Source organism: Nanorana parkeri, unplaced genomic scaffold, assembly GCF_000935625.1.
Source record: "Nanorana parkeri isolate BGI_ZX_2015 unplaced genomic scaffold, ASM93562v1 scaffold613, whole genome shotgun sequence".
In the NCBI taxonomy this organism is placed as follows: Eukaryota; Metazoa; Chordata; class Amphibia; order Anura; family Dicroglossidae; genus Nanorana; species Nanorana parkeri.
Window position 1 is genome coordinate 281,262 of NW_017306881.1, and position 21,565 is coordinate 302,826.

Sequence of the window (21,565 nt, forward strand, 5' to 3'; positions counted from 1 at the left end):
TATATATATATACATACATACAGAGTATATATAGTGTTTTTCTGAGGATACATAGGGGCATTTGTCTTCTTTATGACTATGTGACTATATATACTATGGTAATACAATGTGTAATACAACAGAGTACAAAATAAGTATTACAAGTATACAATATATACAAGTGTAAAGTCCAAAGATCAAGATTTAAAGGATTATTCACAAAAGAGTGAAGGGTTTGTAGAAGGCAGTAGAAGTCAACAATCTAGGACAACATAGCTGATTTGGAATAATTCTCCAAAACAGCTCACTTTCCAGTTCAGCTATGTTGTCCTACACTGTTCACTTCTCCTGCCTTCTCCAAACTCTTCACCCTTTAGTGAATAACCCTGTCATGACTATGGTGGACAAGGTAAGGAATACTACATCCCAGGAAACATCACACATCCACCTCAGTCAGTGTCTTTATTGTAAACCCTTTTCAGTGACACTCTCACCTTTTCCTGCAAACTAATAAATAGGTCTGATAACGCTGATTCCTTTGCCGGGTGGGACACCCCTCACTGTGCAGTTGATAATGATTGCTCATCTGATGGTACAACTCTGATGTAGCTTACCACGATGGCTCCTATTTCAAGCTCCATGTATGGACAATATAACTTCAATCCCTCTGGTTTATAACTATCTACAGCCCCTTGGACGTTAATTCTTCTCAGCCAGCTCTCCCCATGATGCAGCATCATAAATGGAAACAAGCACGCACCATAGTACACACCAATGTAAACATTTAAAAACCTTTATTAAAGAAAACATATTAACAATAGTATGCAGTGATAGAGTCCAACAGTAAACAGATATAAACTCCGCTTGAACCGTGAGCAGTCCGAGCAGCTGAACCTCCGTCCACTTTCACATCTGAGAGAACTCCGCGCTATGCACGTTTTCGTCAATCAAAACCTTGTCAGGTTTGGAACCTCTGCTTGCAGCATATCTGGCATACTAAATCTACCAGTCATTTGGGTACCACATGCATGAGGAAACACGTGATACTGTACCATAAAAACTCAGAGGAAGTAGAACATGATATTATTACTGGTTGCCATCAAAATGCTTACCTTATGTCACATAAAGTAAGGAAGAGGTTCAGCACACAGAGAAGGGCCAAGCATAAGTCTCCTAACCCCACCTTATTGTCTCCAGCAACATCTTTGATCAGGCACTTGTCTCTTCCCCAGCTGCTGGAGTGGAAGAAAGAATATCACCCAATCATCCCATGCCCATTGTCTTAATGCCAGCTTGGCAAATTTTCTGGCTTTACAGCTGCTCCCATTCCATCTGGTGGACACCTTCTGCTACTTTGTGGCCTGTGCTGCACCACAGTGGCAGGTACCCAGCATCCATGGGATGGATGAGGGATGTGGGGCATCACTCGAGTCACCCTGTGTCATGTATTTTGGTGATGGCAAGAGCACAGTTATCTCTATCTCCTCATCAATGGTCTCATCTGGTGAATCTTCAGAACCACCAATCCTCACCCAAGTGACCAAGAGCCTATGCAACAGACCAAGCAAAACACTCTGTCTGTCTTTCACACTGACTGTCTTTCAGCTGGCAATGGCACCCACCTGTTGTCCACCTATCAACAGGAAAAGTTCACACACATGCCTTCCTTGGTAAATGTTATGAACTTGGCCGTTCAACTGTTACTAGTTGGGTACCCTGGCATCCAGGATGTCCTTCAGTAGGCCAGACGAGTGCATGAACACTTTATGTGATCATACCCATTGAGGGTTCGCTTAGCTGAACTGCAGCAGCAACACAAGCTGCCTGCCAGCCACCTGAGATTTAATACACCCATGTGCTGCAACTGCAGCAAGTGCACCTGCAGTAGCAGGCTGTCAATAAGTACTTGTGGAAGTTTTGGACAAGGACAGGCTCTGGGGATTTGGGGTTGTTTTCATGATGTCAGTGGCTCCTGATTCTGGTCCATATGTACCATCTTGTCACCATTCAAAAAGGCAACCAGAATTGTGAGCAAAGCTGGCATTAGCAACACATTCCCATGGGTGTCTCTGCTAGAGCACACAGAGTGTGATCAAATAGGCCTGACATTGAAAGCAGGCTGGACCACTCGCTGAAGCTTGCAGGGAAGCTGTTGGCTTCCCTGCAGCCAGTGCATTTGTGACAGAGATGCAAATCCACCTGTTTCCTGACACAGTTGACTTGCTCACTTCAAGAAAAATGAACCAGTCCTGAATCAGCAATGATTACAAAACCCCTGCAGCCAATGTTTATGAATACATTTGCCCTGCCCCCCAAAAATTATTATACCTTACACCACTACCATTTCCCTCCACTGCTGCTGGCCTGGTATAATTACCAGCTCCTACATCCTCAGATGGCTTTTAACCATTACCATCTCATGCCACTATTACCATCTGCTTCCACGACTGCTGGCCTACCATTACCAGAACCTGTAGACTCTGCAAGCCTGTTACTATTACTACGAGTGGCGGCTAAACATTTCTGAGCCTGAGGTACTTACAATCGCGATAATTGCTCATCCAGTATGTCACTAGTTAAGTACCTATCGGTAAGTATATATATGGAAAGTTTTGAATAATTAGCATCAGTACGCAGTGAGTAATTGAACCGTGAACATCCCCATGTCTGAGTCATCAACTCATCTGATGAAAATTGAACACTGCCTTGTGATAAAATTCTTCCCTAAAAAGGGGAAAATTGTGAGGGAGATTGTTTCACACCACACAAGTTTTGAGGTGTGCCCTAAGAGAACTGGCTTTGAATAAATCAACCATCCACCTTACAGGTGAAACTCGAATAATTAGAATATCGTGCAAAAGTAATTGCAGTAAGTTCTGCAAAAGGGGCCCAAACCAAGTGCTAGTACATATGCATGCTTGTACTTTTCAGAGGTCCGATATTGTTCTATGTACAATCCTTGTTTTATTGATTGCGTGTAATAATCTACTTTTTTGAGGTTGTGGATTTGGGGTTCTTGGGGTTTTCATGAGCTGTAAGCCATAATCATCACAATTATGACAAATCACGGCTTGAATGATCTTGCTTTGCATGTAATGAGTCTATCTCATATATTAGTTTCACCTTTTAAGTTGCATTAGTGAAATAAATGAACTTTGCACGATATTCTAATTATTCGAGTTTCACCTGTATAGTCCTGACCTGGCCCCCCGTGGCTATTTTTTATTCAGTAATTTGAAAAAAGAGTTGAGGGGGAGAAGATTTCAGGGCGATGAGGAGATGAAAGCTGTGGTAGGGGAGCATTTTATTAGTAAATATCAAACGTTTTTACTTAATGGTCTTAGGGCGCTTCATAATTTTTTTTAAAAGTGACTATTAGGGATGGGATGTATGTTCGAGTCCAACATGAGTTCGACTCGAACATCGCTTGTTCAAGCATTCCTTGAACGCAAGAAGTTTGTGGGATGTTCGTAGTCTGTTCAACCACGCAACATCCCATAAGGCAATGTGAATACTGAAGCTCTAATTGTGTAAAGGCTTGCACCTGACCACAGGTCAGGTGCAAGCCTTTGCCCAATCAGGGCTCAGTACTCTGTTAGAGCCGTGATTGGGCAAAGGCATGATGACTTTGCCCACTCATGGCTCATAGCTAAGTCCCAGCAGCACACTATATAAGGCTGCTTACACCGCAGCCCTACATAGTGTGTTGCAGGAGTGAAAAGAGACAGAATCTATAGCAGAGTTCTGTCTCAGAATTCTATAGCAGAGTTCTCTATATCAGAGTTCTATATCAGAGTTCTATATCGGAGTTCTATATCAGAGTTCTGTAGCAGAGTTCTGTAGCAGAGTTCTGTAGCAGAGTTCTGTAGCAGAGTTATGTAGCAGAGTTCTATATCAGAGTTCTATATCAGAGTTGTACACAGCGTTCTATATCAGAGGTGTATACAGCGTTCTACATCAGAGTTGTATACAGCGTTCTATATCTGAGTTGTATACAGCATTCTATATCTGAGTTGTATACAGAGTTCTATATCACAGTTGTATATCACAGTTGTATATCACAGTTGTATACAGCGTTCTATATGAGAGTCTCTATACATCGTACAGACCCGCCACTTCACAGGCAGTTTATGGGGACCCCCCAGGCACGATATTTGAAGGAATTTTTCATTTTTCTTCTTACCCTTTAAGTGATGTAAAAATCACTGCTCTTTTAAAAACGTTTTTTTTTTCATTGATTCCTGTCCCATAGAGCAGTACCCGGACCCCCATCCCTTTTTTTTAGGGCCAATAACTTACATATTAGCCCTTTTAAAGGGGACAATCATTTCTGAAAGTTTTACCCCCCATTGACTTGCATTGAGTTTGAGTTCGAATTCGAACTTTTCGGACGTTCGAATGTTCGAATACGAACCGAACTCGGGCCTGTTTGGCCCATGACTAGTGACTATATAGTAAAATATTTTTTTCAGAATTAAATTTTGATTTTTAATACTTTAGGCTTAGAACTTTTCAGCCGCCCCTCGTATCTCCTTGCCACCATTACCAGATTCTTCCACTGCTGTTGGTCTTCTGCCATTACCATCTACTGTCACTCATGCTGGTCTGTCACCAAGGCCATCTCCTGACATCACTACTGGCCTGTTCCTTTACCATCTCCTGAAAGTGCCACTGGCCAGCCACCATTGGCAGCTCTTGTGACCTCTTCTGGCCTTCCACCATTAGCAGCTCCTGCCATGATTTCTAGCTCATTCTTCCTCTCCTGGCCTGCTACCATTACAGTCTTTTGCCAACACTGCTGGCCTGCCACCACTGCTAATTTCTGCAACCTCGCCTGCCCTATCCTGGTGCTGCAGCTCTGTACCCGTACCATACATAATGTTTCCACAGCTAGACCTCTGCAAAGTTTGTAACTTTTTGTGTGATAAAGCAATGCAAAATTGCCCACATCATGTTTCTGCAGTTGGGCTGCTGCAAAATGCCTAATTTTGCTGGAGGGTAAATCATGCTCTGTCTTCTAGTTTGCGGCCTATTTCACTGCTCCGCCAAACAAGAATATTAGTAACTATTGCCTCTCAGGAATATTAAATTCGAATTGGAATTTATTATATAAAAGTGCTTATAATTTGACACTCTAATGTTGATTTCTTAATTGAAAGCTGTCTGGTTTCTTCCTGTCAAAATGCAGCCCAGTAAAGGGGTCTGAATATTGTTCATGGAGTCGAGAAATATTTTGCTAACTTTTTTCAATTGAATAATTATCTAATGGTGATTTTTTTTAATAGCCTGATATCTCCCTGTCAAATGCAGCTGAGCAAAAGTGCTTAAATACTGTTTTTGGAATCTGTAAAATATTTTGCTGGCTTTTTTCTGTGAAATACTACACTCTAATGTTGATTTTGTTTAATACAAGCTGCCTGGTGTTTCACCTTTTTATAATGTAACCTAGCAAAATGCCTACATATTGTATTTGGAGTCATTGTGCTTGGTTTATCCTGTGAAATATTATTCTCTAAAGTTTAATTAATAAAGCTGACTGCCATTTCTGTCAAACTGCAGCCTACTAAACATGCTTAAATCAGTCAGTACAATATTTTTGGCTTTTTTTCTGTGAATTAGTACACTTTAACTTTAAAGTAGTATTAAACCCTGCTGCTTTATCACTTGAGTATTTATATCCATCATGTAACCCTGCACAGTCATTTTTTAAACAAAATACAGTTTTAATCACTCACAATGCTTTCTTCTAAAAGCTGTTTGCTGAGCACAGTACATTACACACATGAAATATGCTTGTAAGGTAGTGTTACCCTTCCCTTACAAGTGTGCTCTTCTCCAGCACTGTCAGATCGATCTTTGGTCTCCCATTCTGTCCCCCGTAACTGCCATCCCAACGCCTACACCAGTTTCAAAGACATCCTCTTCTGCCATTGGGTGGCCACTGATGATGTTGATCAATGTTGATGTTGATTTTTTTGATTAATTAGATTTTATACAACTACGCAAGATCTTCTTCCTAACTTGTTTTACGTTTTAAGACATACCACTACTGCTGTGTACTGTATATCTACATAGTTTGGAACCTCAAGGAAATACATATTTTTATTAACAGACTACTTGGTGGCAGTTCTAGTAGCCACTCTCTCTGGAATTTACCAAATATGCCTGCCAGGTGCTCAATGCATCATATTTATATACATCATCTCTTATGCAAATTTGTTTTGAATGTCTCCTTTATTTGTGTATACATACCTTTTCTCAGGGGTCTTCCATACTTGAATAGACCTCTGGTGATATTTTCAAAATAATGAGTTTATTTTAAATAAAACAAATGCACTTCCAAGAGTACATTTTGTGTTTAGCTCACATTCAAACTGCTAAAGCATTTCTTAAGCCCTAAATACACAGTGTAGTTGTAGGTTGCGGCCAATACTTGTTTGGCAGGCTGGGCGGCTGTATTGAAAGCAGGAAATATGTTCAGTGTAATACTTTAAATATCACAATGTGTCTTTTGCAGGTAGTACACTTCCTGCTAGATTCCTATTCAGAGTTTGCTTATGTTCTGTCTCAGATAAAGGTTTTTTTCAAAGATAATAAAAAATTGTTTGTATGCTGCTTAATTTTGCTGGGAAATGTTAAGCTTTTAGGGAATAGCAAATCACTATAGCCCATCTTCTTTTTCGAAAGTCATATAATGCAGTAATCAAAGACTTAAAGCCACAGTGACTTCATGTCCCGAAAAAAAGTGTTGACTGCAAATGGTTGACTACAATTTCAAAAATATAAGTGTAATTTTTTTTAGAGAAACAGGGTAATGGATAGAACACATTACATCAAAGGGCTAGATATATGAATAGTAGCATGTGGTAGAGAAATAATAAATCATTATTAAATAGGGGTAATCCATCTGGGTGAAACTCAAATGTACTTCATGAAATCTTGCTTGGCTAAAATGTGTGATAGTTCAATTTTCTCTGATGTTCTAAAATCTAAATATATATTCATTTACTCAGAACAGCTATATCATGCAGATAATCATAAAATGTTTTGTTACCTGTTACTGATTTTTTATAGCAATTTATAGCAATGCTATAGCCGCACTAGGACTTAATAAAGATAAATATACAGTCATAACCCTAGGATCTGTGCAGGGGGGATGACCAACAACCTTAAAGCAGCACAGTGGCCTGGTGGTTAGAACGTCAGCCTTGCAGCACTGGGGGTCTCTGGTTTGAATCCTGGTCAGAACACTATCTGCAAGTTCTTCCTGTGCTTGTGTGAGTTTCCTCCCACACTCCAAAGACATGCTAAAAGATAAATTGGCCCTGTGTGCATGTTCAATAGGGACCTAGATTGTAAGCTCCTTAAGGGCAGGGACTGATGTGAATGTTATATATGCAAAGCCTGGTGTTGGTGCAATATACCTGCAATAAATAGTGTTCTTTCAGTTTTTGCTAAAATTGGTAATGAAATGGGTTTTATAATCTCAGCTTTAAGGCTAACTTGTAAGCATGCTGAGTTGTAGACATGTGCGATTCGTTTCGTTCCGAATCGAAATTCGGATCAATTTTCGGAAAATTCGGATGCATCCGAATTCCAAATTACAGCTAAAACGAATGCAAACAAATCGAAATTCGGACGAAATTTCGGAAATTCGGAGATTCGGATGCATCCGAATTACAGGTAAAACGAATGCAAATGAATCCGAATTCCCGATTTCCCGAAAATTCGTTGCGGTAGTCCGGTCGAAATTTCGTTTATTGGACAAAATTTCGTTAGCAGCAAAGTGACATTAGAATTTTTTTTTTACAGTCTGCAGAGGATGAACAAAAAAAAGCGTGCGGTTCCCCCCAATTCATACCAGACCCTTTAGGTCTGGTAGGAATGTTAGGAGGGACCCTCCCCCAATTTAAAACAAAAAAAAGTGCGTGGGGTTCCCCTTAAAATTCCTACCAGACCCAAAAAATGGGGGTGGGAAACGTGGGGTCCCCCTAATAGTCCAGCCCCAAAAAATGGGGGGGAAAACGTGGGGTCCCTAACAGTCCTACCAGACCCTTGATCCGAGCACTGGCCCGGCAGGGCAGGAAAGGGGGGGCAATCGAGCACCCCCCTCCCTGCGCCTTACCAGGCCATGTGCCCTTGGCATTGGGAGGGTGTCCCCGTGCTGATGGGGACAAGGGCCTCTTCCTTCCTCACAACCCTGATCCAGTGGTTGTGGGGGTCTGCGGGCAAGGGGACTTATTTGCATCGGGGTACCCCTTTAAATAAGGGGGCACCCATATGCTGCCCCCCCTTTGTGAATAAGTAAGGGGTACTTGTACCCCTACCCATTCACTAAAGGGTTAAATCAAATAGGTAGTATTCGACCGGACTACCGCTAACGAATTTCGTGCGAATCCGAATCCTGAAACGAATTCATTTGTGGACCCGAATCCGAAAAATGACTACAGCTAATGAATTTCGTCCGAATCCGAATCCCGCAACGAATTCAATTGTGGACCCAAATCCGAAAAACGAAATATACAAAATCCGAATCAAAACGAAACTAAACTAAAAATTGTTTTTGCTGGTGCACGTGTCTACTGAGTTGTAATGTGTAGAAACAATGGTTATAAATGTAAACATACAGTAACTGTTCTCTGTAGATACTGCATTACAGATCCAAGACATCTGCTGTAAAGCCTTATTTTATGAACAAGGTCAATACCCAATGATACGTTTTACTGGCAATATGAGCTACTGACAAATTGGGGGTGATTTACTAACCTAAATACACGCACGCACCACGTGCGTGTGATTTTCACACAGCAAAACATATTTATCAACCAAAAAGTCTCTAAAAGCATATTTCCACTAATGCCATATATGGAAAAATCATGCACATGATGCATATATAATGCTGCTTCACAGTTTAGACAAAAATGGTTAGCTCATGCATTTACATTCCTGCATTTCTCAACGCAAGCATCACAACATAGAGCTAATTTACACAACATCACCTTGCAATTCATGCACAACACACCTGCTGGGTGTGTACACACTACAAAGGTGTCTAGATTCCACCAATAGATCATGCTGGGAGGGAACACACTACAGAGGTGTATACTTGTTCGTGGCGTGTTTATAAGGTTAGTAAATCTACCCCATTATGTCAGAAATGAACATTGTTCTGTGATTTTGAAAGTGGTAAACAATGTATCCAGTCACATTAACACGAGAACACAAGAAACCATATTCACAAGCTCTATATAAATCTTAGAGAAAAGATTAGTATTTAATGTGTGAAAACATAAATGTTTGCATTTAGACATTTAGAGACAGAAATTAATTAAGGGTTTCTGAATGATTTAGAGTGAATTTTTAAAATAATTGCCAAGATAAAATATTCTGTTGGTTTGAGGCAAATGATTCTATTACACTTATGTTTTTCCTTGTTAACATTCTGTATAATTACAGTATTTAACTATTCTACCCAGTTTTGTGTGATGTAAATGTGGGTGTAAAAAAGAAAAGTATTGTAAAACAATATCTCTATTTTATGGTTGTGTAGAATATTTTTTAATAAAGTTGAACGTCACACTGCATTTGTCTCCCTAAGCCCCTGTGATCTGTATTGGGCATATCACTGTTATATTATAAAGAAGAACATACTATCCATCTTTGATAAGGTGGAATATTATACTTTTTACAGCTTACATTAGTTGATTTTGCATTTAGTTTGTATTACTCATAGCACAAATTATTAGACATGAGAATTGTACAGGCAAAAATAATCTAACTGCTTTTGACAAAGGTCTATATTGTAAGTGCAAAAAAGGCTGTGGTCATACATAAAGGCTATAAAATGTAAATCATACAAAACATGCAAAATAGCAGTATAGATACTAGAACATAGGAATGTGGATCCTGTTGTGAATTCTAAATGTGAAAACACCTGTAATTTCTCTTTCAGCTATACATATTGGAGGCAAACAATTACAGTAATGTGACCCTTGCTAAAATATGAAGTTTAAAAAATGTGGTTATACAATGAAGATAGTTATTACTCACTGCTCCCAGTGCCCATGCTGCCAGTCATTCCTATATTGTAGATAAATTGTCCCTAGATGAATCTTCTGAATCCAACACTTCCAAGAGTGCCAGATTCATGTTCCCTTACTACATGCTGTGGTTCCACTTGCTGGCCCCTAAGTCACTACAAGACACAATAATGATATAGGGACTGGTGTGAGAAACCCCAGAGCATTGTGGGGAACCAGAATTCTAGCACTCCCGGAAATGCCAGATTTAGAAGATTCTTCCAGGTTCTGCTCAATACTACATTAAGCAGTAGGATGCTGGAGGAAGGAAAAGAGATACAAAGGAAATGGGATGTCAATGGGTAAAGGACAATGTGGCAATCATTGCAAATTGTCTGACATTGACTACCAGCTAGTAGAGGCATTGGTTATATTTCTGTTAGTGTACTAGAAACCAAAAACCTGCTAAAAACAAGGCAGTGTAAATAAAGGCTTTGGGTTCAGGTGAACCATGAGTTCGACCCAAACTCTAGCTGTTTAGAAAAACAGCAAACTAATTAGATTTTTCCCCGTCATAGCAGTCATTTACCAACCATGCGATTCCTGGCCATTGAAATGTGGTTATATGGCATAAAAGGGTCAATAATAGGTTTTTCTAATGTGCCAGTCCCCTCCCTATAAAAGCCAGGGCTCCCATTAGCCTTTTGTCAGACTATGAGTGGAGTTGGAGTTGATAGGGTTAGCTGACAAAGCATTTCCATGGAGAGATAGTTACTCCTATACAGTGCTACACACTGCTACATACAGAACTAAACAGTTCTTTATACAGTGCTGTATTGTGCTATGTAACAGTGAATTGAAGTGTGATGGTCTAAAAAGTGTGGAGTGTACCTCAATATTCACTGTGCTGTATAGTTCTACAATACTGTGAATTGCATTTTGATAGCAAACATATTATTGTATTTCACCCTTTGTATTCACAGTGAATAGACTACTTTTTTTTGTGTATCAGCAACAACTTATTTTGATGCTTAGTTGCTTTTTATTGAGTTTTTTTATCTTCTGTTCCTTCACATTAAATTTTTTTAGGTTTCTGATGGTTAAACAGTAACATAAAAACATATAGAGGGTTATTCACAAAGCTGCCAAAGGCAGCCAAGTGAGTAACCCACTCTGTATTAGACATGATGACTCACAGGACCTAGACCGCCGAAGTGGAGGGGGCTGCAGGGACTAGTAGCCAGCCAGGTCCACAGTTCGGGGGAGTATATCTTTGTTATTTTCATCCCTGGAAAAAAAATTATCACGTAACCTTGCAGTGCAGGGGTAGCCCCACTGCAAAGGTTAAGATAATTTTTGCCCAGAGTTCTTGGAAGCCATAAAGGGGCTTTAAAATACACTATCCCTTACATCTCTAACTGCTTGTACTGTGATTAAATTAATTCTCAAAAATCCTTAAAGATCACAGCAAAGACTTTAAATTTGTGTTTCAGTTGGATTCTAACAGCTTGGAAACACCATAGAAGGCATGTGGACTGCTAAGATGCTGGGGCAATAAAAAGTAAGATGTAAAAAATGTATACAGGAGTTAAAACTTGGGCTAGGGAAGGATTGATAAAGATACTTAATGAACTGGTTACAGGGCTAAAAGGATCAATGTTAATGGAACATATTCCAAAAGTGGTAAACGTTTGCAGAGGTGTTCTACATTTTATTGAGAACCTTCTTTTCAATCGTTTTATTAATGTCTGGTGGGTGAAACAAAAAAATCATGTGACTATGACACAAACTCATGAATAATTAATTAAACTCAGCAGGTCAATATTAACATATTACAGAAAGTATTGGCCAGGATTTTTCTTTTTTTTTCAGATTGGGAACTAAGTGTGATGTAAGTGTATGTAATCTCTAAAATTCTCTTATTTGCTCTCTTTTGCTCTGTTAAATATACCATTGAAAGCCTTTAGTTACATTTGTTTGCTAAGAACAAAAACAATATCTGTTGATTCTGCTAAAAACTTTTGTGAGCTTTTATTAATCAGCATTGTTCCCAGCTATGTTTTTGGACTATAAACACTTCCATCTGTGTTATGGAGATGAGGATAGGGAGAGTTAACGTAGTCCTGTCCTAGGGTAAACAACCTGCTCCTTCATAGATACATGATGGTGAGTGAAAGTTGTCATCTTAGGACAAGAAGTGTGTTGCTGGCAGGATCGCCAGGTTAAAGTAAAGGGAAAAGCAAAAAAAGAAAACAAATGCAGCCACCACATCTAAGGAATGGTGAGCTTCTATATATTACATTTTTGTTCTTGAATTTAGGTACACTTTAAGGTAAGAAAAAAACTCTTTGAGAGGAATTTATCAAAACTGGAGCAGACAAAATCTGGGGCAGCTGTGCATGGCAACCAATCAACATCTATCTTTCATTTTTAAAGCTTACCCGAGCAAACTGAAGACAGAAGTTGATTGGTCAATATGGTGAACTGCTTGAAATTGTGTCTGCTCCAGTTTTGCTAAATTCCCCCTGTGAGTTTTGTTGTACAGTAGAATATTTAAAAAATAGAAAAATATATTTAAAAATGTTTTTCTTTTTTTCTGTTTAGTATTTCCCTTTGTTTGTGATTTCAGCTGTCAGTTGGTTTAGATATCTCTAACATATTTAGAGCGAGAGCACATTTTTCTAAAATTTCAACACGGCATATTAAAACATCCCTTTCAAGTTCCATAGACTACTTTCATCTTTTAATATATGCTCCATCAATGACAAAATGATGTATTAAAGTTAACTGAATGCATACAGATAGAAGCTATTGTGACCATTTTTAGTTTTAATACGATTATCGTTGTCATTATTATAGAGGAGTGTACCGATGTTATCTCCAATAAAAGTGTGAAAAGAAATCAACCCTGCCAGAATGTAACCTAGTTGAAATTACACAGATGGTGCAGACAGATGCTTTATAGCTGTTGATCTATTTCCCTGGATGAATCAAATATTTGTGATCAATTTTCCCTCTTTTACTTTATCCCCAGAGAGTTACTGGTTTGGCAGTGCATTAATGTTTAAAGCCCCAGTGTACACAGGCAGAGGAATGAAAAAACAAAACAAAAACAAATGAGAGTTCTCCCATTGTTATTCTTATCAGAGGCTTTTATACAACGTAAAAATGTATCTATTGGCAGGGCTTATTCAGTAAGGCAGATCAAAGTGCAAAGGCAGCAAGTAAGGTCAAACCTGCCAACACATTCTACCTACACCTCATTAATTTCACAAGCATGTACTTCTACTAAGGTGCACACCATTCTATGTTATTTGGTGGATTATTGTACGTGAGAAAATATATTGTAGGACTCTTATAGGAAATAAAGTGACTTCAAACCAGCCACAGCATAAGAAACAACAAAGCTTTACTAAGTAACAAGCTTGAATACCAGTTTTACTAACACCTTCTCAGTAAATAAAACTCTTAGAAAAAAAGATATATGGTATGTACACTACATACTATTTAATACACACAGCTAGCATGGTAAAATGTAAAAAGTAGCAATCAATTCCCTGTAATGTGGCCAATATTAACTTAAAAGACTAGGTAATATTTTCTTGGCAATTCAAACAGGATATTTTTGTAGTCTGGTTATATTTAAAATCTTTGATCTCACTAATTCATTTTTGACTGTATTTGTGTAATTTGACTTGGTATCAGCCTTTTGCAATTCCCAATATAGCAGCACTACCACTTGGAGAGGGAGAGGCAGGACTGGAAGCCAATCAAGTGCAATGCATGCAAATGAGGAACATGCTGGTAAGCGGAGAGAGCATAGTGCTTAGAGGGATGGCTTTAGTCTGTGTTTGCTTTTTTACTGTCAAGTCAACAAGTTGGCGGTGGGGACAAGACACCTTTTGCCATTTTTAACTGTAAAAGGGAAAGTAATTTGCATGGCTGTGATGTCTATAACAGCTGTGCTAATCTCAGAATTGGATGGACAGAAATATGAATACTTTGGCAGGTAAAACATCTCCCTTATTTTTTTTTATTTGTTTGAAGTTAAGCATTAAAGTAATATTAAACTCTAACTTTTTTTCAATAATGAATCAAAATCAAACAAATATACATTGCCCACCAAAGTATTTATTTACATTTTTGTCCAAGCACTTGGTGGTCTATTCACTAAGCTGCCGAGGGCAGCCGAGTGAATGACCGATCTGAAGTGAAGTGAGCCGAACACTATTCGGCTATTCACTTCAGGCTGGTACGGCTGATTTCAGCCGTACATCGGCTGAAATCAGCCGTACATCGGCTTGCTTCGCGTGGCTTCGGGTCGGCCGAACATGCTCAGCAGAAGTGCAGAAGGAGTTCGACTGAGCCGATCCAACATCTGGATCGGCTGAGCCGAACCTCCGGCAGGCTTCTCACTTTTGGATTACTGCTTTTGTTAATAAACCGGTGCATAAAGAAGAGATATTAAAGGAGAACTATGGGGTTAGGGCTTTTCCCCATAGTTCTCCGAAGGGTAAAGGGAGGACACAAACTAGCGTCTATGGTGGGCTGTGCAGGGTCCCTTTCCCTGTGCTGCTCCTCTTATCCGCAGCCCAAAGGGCCATCAGTACCGACAGGATACATTGCAGTCCCCCAGCCTGCTTCTGGGAGGCCTGCCATCAGATCACATGCTATGGCCAGCCCCAAGCCACCCGCTGCCTGATTCTGTGGCCCACCGGGCAAGTGCCCAGTATGCCCAAAGGTAAGTCTGGCTCTTTGCAGAAAATGCTGCCCCCCTGGAAATGCCTAGTTTTCCTTGCAGTAGATACACCCCTGACTGAGACGCCGCAGCTGAAACGGATCCCGACAATTATGTCTGGATCCGCCCAACTGCGTGAGTGACAGCTGGCTCTGCCTATCTAGAGCCAGCTGTACCCGCCCCCTCCCCCATCCGTTCCACCAGAAAGCTCTGGAGGATCAGACAGGGGAGGGGAGAATCCAGTCACTCCCCTGTCATGGCTCTCTGCAGGGAGAGGATCCAGAAGTGAGCGAATGCCGGTATGTGTTTGCTCACTTCCCGATCTACTGAGCCGACCTGTGACAGTTTCATTGTCACAGGTCGGCTCAGATTATGAGGCTGAGTGAAAAGCACTCACCTCATAATTCTCCTTTAAGATACCCCACTATTCCCAGTAGCACCTTCTTGGGCATAAGCAGTGTGGAAAATTCTTGAGGCTAGATATACTGTGCTAATGATTAAGGAGGTAAGCCTAATTTTTTTGTCCCCTCTCCTTGAGGCACCTGCCCAAGGATGAAGGTCACACAGCTGGCTTCAGCAAGGCAGAAGTCTAAACACTTGCTAACCATCCAGACATTTGGATATCTGCTTAGATATCATGTGTCCTGGGATATATTTATGTTTGTTTTAATCTTTTTCTCTTTAAAAAAAAAAAGTAATGAAATAAAACCTTTATCCGGTTAGCAAGAGTGAGGTACCAAATATCACCTAACATTTTATACCAGGTTTACTAATTGAGGTTTGCTGCATTTTCCCTGTTTTTTTTGTTGCTCAGTATCAATATTTTAGCGTTACAATTTCAAAGGTTCATAGTAATAAAGTGAATTACCAGTACGATTCTACAAATATATGTTAGACATTCTGGATTTCTGCTTGAGAACTAATTGGGAGGAGGGTGGGGAAAAAAAAACTGTTATCTGCTGCAGAGAGCAAAATGTAATGCACTTGTGTGTTTATTGGTTTCCCATTAATTTGTGGGTTGGACCTAATAGGGGTTCCATCAGTCATGTAAATGTGAAAAAGCAGCATATATTACAGTTTAATAACTACATACTGTACATAACAAAGAAAAATCTCCCTTTACAACATAATTTAATGCAATTATCCAATTATATAGCACTGCACAGTTGTCATCCCAGTAACATGATGCTGATTACTTTATGCTGTAGTCCATCTTCATTTTACAAATAATTGGCAATAATCTGGGTTTTATCTATTATAATAGAGTTATATGACAAGTGCACTTTTAGTTGCATGCCTCTTCTTGAAATACAAGTACCTACAAGACTATAAAACAGTTATTATGAAGTGACGCATTATAATTTTACATGCTGTGGTTTTCTGTTGGGAATTGCAGCTATATTTAAATTGCTCTAATGATATGTGTGTTTGTACTGGTACTGCAAACATTACTGTTATTTTTTAACTATTTTTTTATATTAAACTGTTTTTATTCTAGACTATGAAATAAACACAGGCATGTTTGCAAGGTGGAATAAAAATATACAATTTCTTGCAAATGTTTTCTTGCTCTGTCACACATGTAGTGGTTTACAAATACCGTGTTTCCCCAAAAATAAGACACTGTCTTATTTTATTTTTGCACGGAAAAAGACACTAGGTCTTATTTTCGGGGGATGTCTTACCTGGCTGGGGGAGGACTGGACGTCCCAGAAGGCGGCGTGCTGTTGCCGGTCCCGGTGTGATGTTATGCCAGTTCCATCGGGCGTGTGGGTGGGAGCTGCGGCCGGCGGGAGTGTGGGCGGGGTGGGAACTGCGGCCGGCGTGATAAAGGTGAAAAAATAAATGCACAGTTTTTCTTTTTATGGACCCATTCTCACCTCCACCAATTTCTCTCCTGCTTGCTAAAAGCTCATCTCAAAATACTTTATTTTGTTTTGTATGGATTGTGAAAGGGTTAGAATCTCTGTCAGTTTCTTAAAGCAGACCATGAAAGGTCCACATAGCTTGTGTGGTTAAGTGATGCTAAAGCACAGTGCAGTAGTGCCTTCTTGCAGGGGTTGGTCTACTTGGCTTTCCCCCAGATCCTATCCAAATGATGATGATGTAACCCTCGCTTAGGCACTGCAGGTGAAAAGGAGGTAGTGTATGCTAAGTATGTTATCTAACATTTTTGCCCCACAGGTGTCTCTTTTTTCTGCAGTGTTTTGAGATGGGGGGGACCACACTACATAGATCAGTTTTTATTCTGTAAAAATTACATCTATTTTAAAATATGTCGATTTCAGTTTATGTTTCATGGTAAGTTGTATTTGCTATATAAGATATTACAGATGGGACACAAAATTAATTTTTTTAGATTTTTGGCTCTCATCAATCAAAAGGTATGGTGCAGGAAAAATTGTATTATAAAATTATAAAAATATCTTTGTGGGTACTAACATTTTATCATAGTAGGAAAGCTTTCATCTTATTAAATAACCCTATGGGCTATGCAGATTAAGCAACAGCTTCTGGAAGGGTCACCTAAATCAAAAAGGTTAAAGGGAAGTGACCTGACAAAGTAGCAGTGCATATTAACTAGCAGATGGAGCTTTTTAAGGGAGTAGTGACACCAACCATCCTAAGGTAGAAAACCCTGACAGAAAAATCCTCAAAGAAACAGAGGGTTGGTCATGGGTCCAACAATTCCTCTCTCAGAAGCAGCATTGCAATAAAAACAAGGAGCAGCCTGAGCAAAATAAAAATAATTTATATGAGGAATATAAATGACACTTCCTTCATACAATTTGAGAACTTTGCATACGATATGTACCAAGAAGAAACTTTCAGATATGTTAATAGGCCAAAATGGAGACATTGGGGTTGATTTGCTCAAGGCAAACAAGCTGTGTACTTTGCAAGGGAAATTTACCTTAGCTTGGTGAATGAGGTGAAGCTCTGCTGACTTCCATCATCCAATCATGTGCAATCAAACATGCTTTTTTTATTGCATGTAATTGGGTATTTTTTGCAAAGTGAATTTTTACCACATTCACTAAGCTAAGCTGGAAATTTCCTTGCAAAGTGAACAGACTATTAGGGATTAGGGGTTGTGGTCAATGTAGATACAAATGTTGCCAAATTGAGTTTTTATAATAAGTTAACAGTGAAATTTAAATCACTGAGGGTCCAATTTGTAATTAAAGAACTATATGTTTTATAATTATTTCTTAACAAGAACATTTTAGTGACTTATAAATAAATCCCATTTATCTTAAAACTCTTGGTATAACAGGTTTGTTTACTGCACTGATGAATTGGCAATAGCATTTAGATGAAAATAGATTCACAGCTGTCTCTGGAGTTAACGGCTCTAAAATTGAATCACAGAAGCATGTGATGTCCCAAACTGGAAAAACAATTCCAAAATACAATGATATGTCAGCATGAATTTGTCATACTGACCATTTTACTGAACTGATTGGTACACAAGGTGCATTTTAACCTTACAGTTGATAGCACCAAGGAATAAACAAATCAAGGGTTCATCATGAGAATACCTGTTTACTCATTGTATTGACTTTACAAAAGAGCTTGGGGAAGTAACAGAGGGTTGATTTATGTATTCATGGGTTTTGTGGCCATTCTGCTTCAATTTGTTCAGACCTGCCTTGCGTTATAGCACTACAACCTAGGACATGTAAAAATCCAAAGCTTAAACAGTTGTTACCTATCATGAAGGCTGTACATTCATTAATTCAATTGATTATTTTACTGATATTTTTCTATAGTTAGTCCAGTTAGAAAAAAAATGCATTTAACATTCAAAGTTCTAACGTCCTATTATGTGTTGGTTGATGTTTTGTACCTAGCCCCTTTGTATACAGTCCCGGGGAGATCAGTGATTTCTATACTGCTAGTTTAGTTTTCCCTCGGGGATGGCCTTTGAGGTTTGCAACTTACATTTGTCTACAGGGATCCAAGAATACCTTTATCATTTATCTTGTATGTCATCAGGGTTTTCATATTATTTTTTCAAAGGTTTTCAGTACTCTTATAATTTTGTTGAACAAAGTCACTTTTTCAGATGCTAGAAGCCTTTTGTTCAGTTCACTATAAGTGAATGTTCTAATGAGTTGTGATTGCAATATTATCATCTGGGAGATTATGTGTATGCATATGGACATATGCCTGAGGTTTCTAGGAATCTTTCTGTGGTAATCAGAAATGATCCATCGTGACAGATGACATTATAATGCAAAATTCATTTTACTAACCTGTAACACTGATACAGTTATCCTACCATCCAGGGATTCTAGAGGTGATGTAAGTTTGTGACTTTGGTTATGCTTCCATAGCAACAGTTGCTCTTGTAACTCTTAGTTTACTAATGATGCTTACATCTACTGATACCTCTACTGAAAGTCTTTATCAGAAATAGAGCATTTTCACCTTTCATACCATAAGGGTAAAAGTTGATGTGTTTTGGAACAAAAGACAGTCCCTACGCTTGGTTTAGCTAAATTAATATGTTTCTCTTCTGTTCGCTATTGATTAAAGCAACCTTCTCCTTCCTTCGTACCCCTGTTAGCTTACCTTAAAAGTCTTCTTCACATGACCTAAAAGATCCTTGCTCACTCAGGCAAATTCTAAACAGAATGCCACTGAGCAGGGATTTTTTTTTTAAACAAATAAATATATATTCTAGAATCTAAAACATTTATTGGAAGTATAATTATTATTATTATTTTAATAATGTATATTTAAATCATGCAATTATATTAATTAATTAGTAGAGCTGAAGATGTCATAGCAGTAAATTATATTTAGGTTACTAAAGTAAAATCACTTACAAAATTGATTTCTAATTGGTTATTTTGGGTTAAAGCACTTTGTTTATCTCCTTTGCGCTGGCTTACTGACTAAGCTTGACTCAATTTGTTATGTTTTTTTCTTCTTTAAGTGTATGTTTTTTAATAATATACACCTAATTGTTCCGCTTTTCAGACACACTATGTACTTTTAAACACGTCTCCTTCTATAATTAGGATTGCCCATAAAATTAGACTGAGTTTCATTATTTGATAAATCTGAGTAGTATAGAGGTATAATGTTGACATGTCAGTGTGTGATAAATCACTTTAATAAAAGGCTGACTTCATTTTCTCTTTTCAAATGCTTTTTAAGTCATCCCAGAGCTTAATTTGAAATGAGTACACAAAAATACATTGATGCTGGGGCCAACAGAGAACTAAAGTATATTAAATAGTTTTTAGGCTTTAATTATCCTTGTACTGAAAGTAAACAGTTTTGAAGCAATGGAATCTGCCATCCACAATCATAAAACATATTTTTGCATAAAACATTGGTTGCGAGGCAGCTAATTACCCATGCTTAGCTAACATTAAATTATATTTAATGTTGCAGCACAAGAGAGTTGTCAAGCAGCAAAATTAGGGTTTGCAATCAATTATATCAGAAACTGAGAACTTAACAATATATCAAAGAACAGATACAGTCAAAAGGAAACTGCATTGCATTATTTTGTTGCCATATTACTATTATGGAATACAACGTAAGTTGATAAATACTGTACAGTAAACTAACATTTAAGAGTGCTTTTGAAGATAAATAAAAAATATTATTTTGCTTTTAACAGCTATCTGTAACATAGCAATACAAATTAAAGACCTAATCAGTGCATCATTAAAAACCAACGTAGAGCAGAGCGAATAAGAGATTGTAGATAGAGTTTCCGTGAGTATCAGCTGAGCCATCCAACATGGTTCATATAGCTTATCTTTCAGCTTTTGTAGTAATCTAGCTACAAATATAAGCTACTGGGTGGTGGGTGTGGCTTGGACATCTGTGGGTCAAGATAACAATTTCACCCCAACCACAGTTAACCCCCAAACCATGAAAAGGGAGCCCCGTCTTCACAGACCGCAGAGAGCACACAGAAAATCTGGCAGCTTCCAGGATGGTGGTGTCTGCATGAGTAGAAACCTGTCAGATGAGGAAAGATTAACCCATTCTTCTTTAGAGGATGATCTACAACACTTTTAGCAACCCTATCTCTCAAAGTGATAGTTTTTCTATAGATACATTTTGGCCTATCTGGCAAAATACCCAAAAGTTGAGTGTCCAAATTGAGCACATTCCAGTGTCTCTTAATGATCTTTTCTGCATCTTTGTATTGAACATTAAAATCCATGATGATGGCCCCATTAAACTCTCCTTATTCCTCTTCTTTCTTTTTTGCCAAGATTTGTTTGCAATCCATTTTCACCACTTTACTCCATTCTGAGTCAAGAAAATCCTCACTATACCCTTTCTGTAGTAATCTATTCTTTAACACTTTAGAGTGTTCCTTGGTGCAGTTACAATAGCGTATCGATGTATCTTGCTGCACTCCTTACCGGATAGAAATGAAAACCTGTCTGATCCAGGTGGGTGCTTGTAATGACCACGGATGGCACTGTGCAATAACATGAAATCCAAGAACGCCACCAGCACTCCAGTATAAACGTGAATAAAGATCAATTTAATGACACATATTCATCATCCAATGCAAGCGCTGTCGATGCCTCACAGGGTCCCCTTCATCAGGCTCAGAATCATTCTGAGCCTGATGAAGGAGGACCCTGTGAGGCCCCAAAAGCACTTGCATTGTATGACGAATATGTGTCAATAAACTGATCTTTATTCAAGTTTATACTAGAGTGCTCATGACGTTCTTGGATTTCTTGGTGCAGTTACGTCACATCCTTACGAACTGCCCTTTAGGGACATTATATATCCATAACAGATGGTGACAGCTGGATGTGGGGAGATAGCCATTCCTGTC

The 21,565-nt window shown here is 38.7% G+C and overlaps 1 protein-coding gene across 3 annotated transcripts in view; it reads left to right on the forward strand.

Moving 5' to 3' along the window:
• Positions 1 to 21,565, forward strand: part of LOC108792206 (bifunctional heparan sulfate N-deacetylase/N-sulfotransferase 4) — a 278,647-nt gene that overhangs the window by 167,257 nt on the left and 89,825 nt on the right. The window lies entirely within an intron of this gene.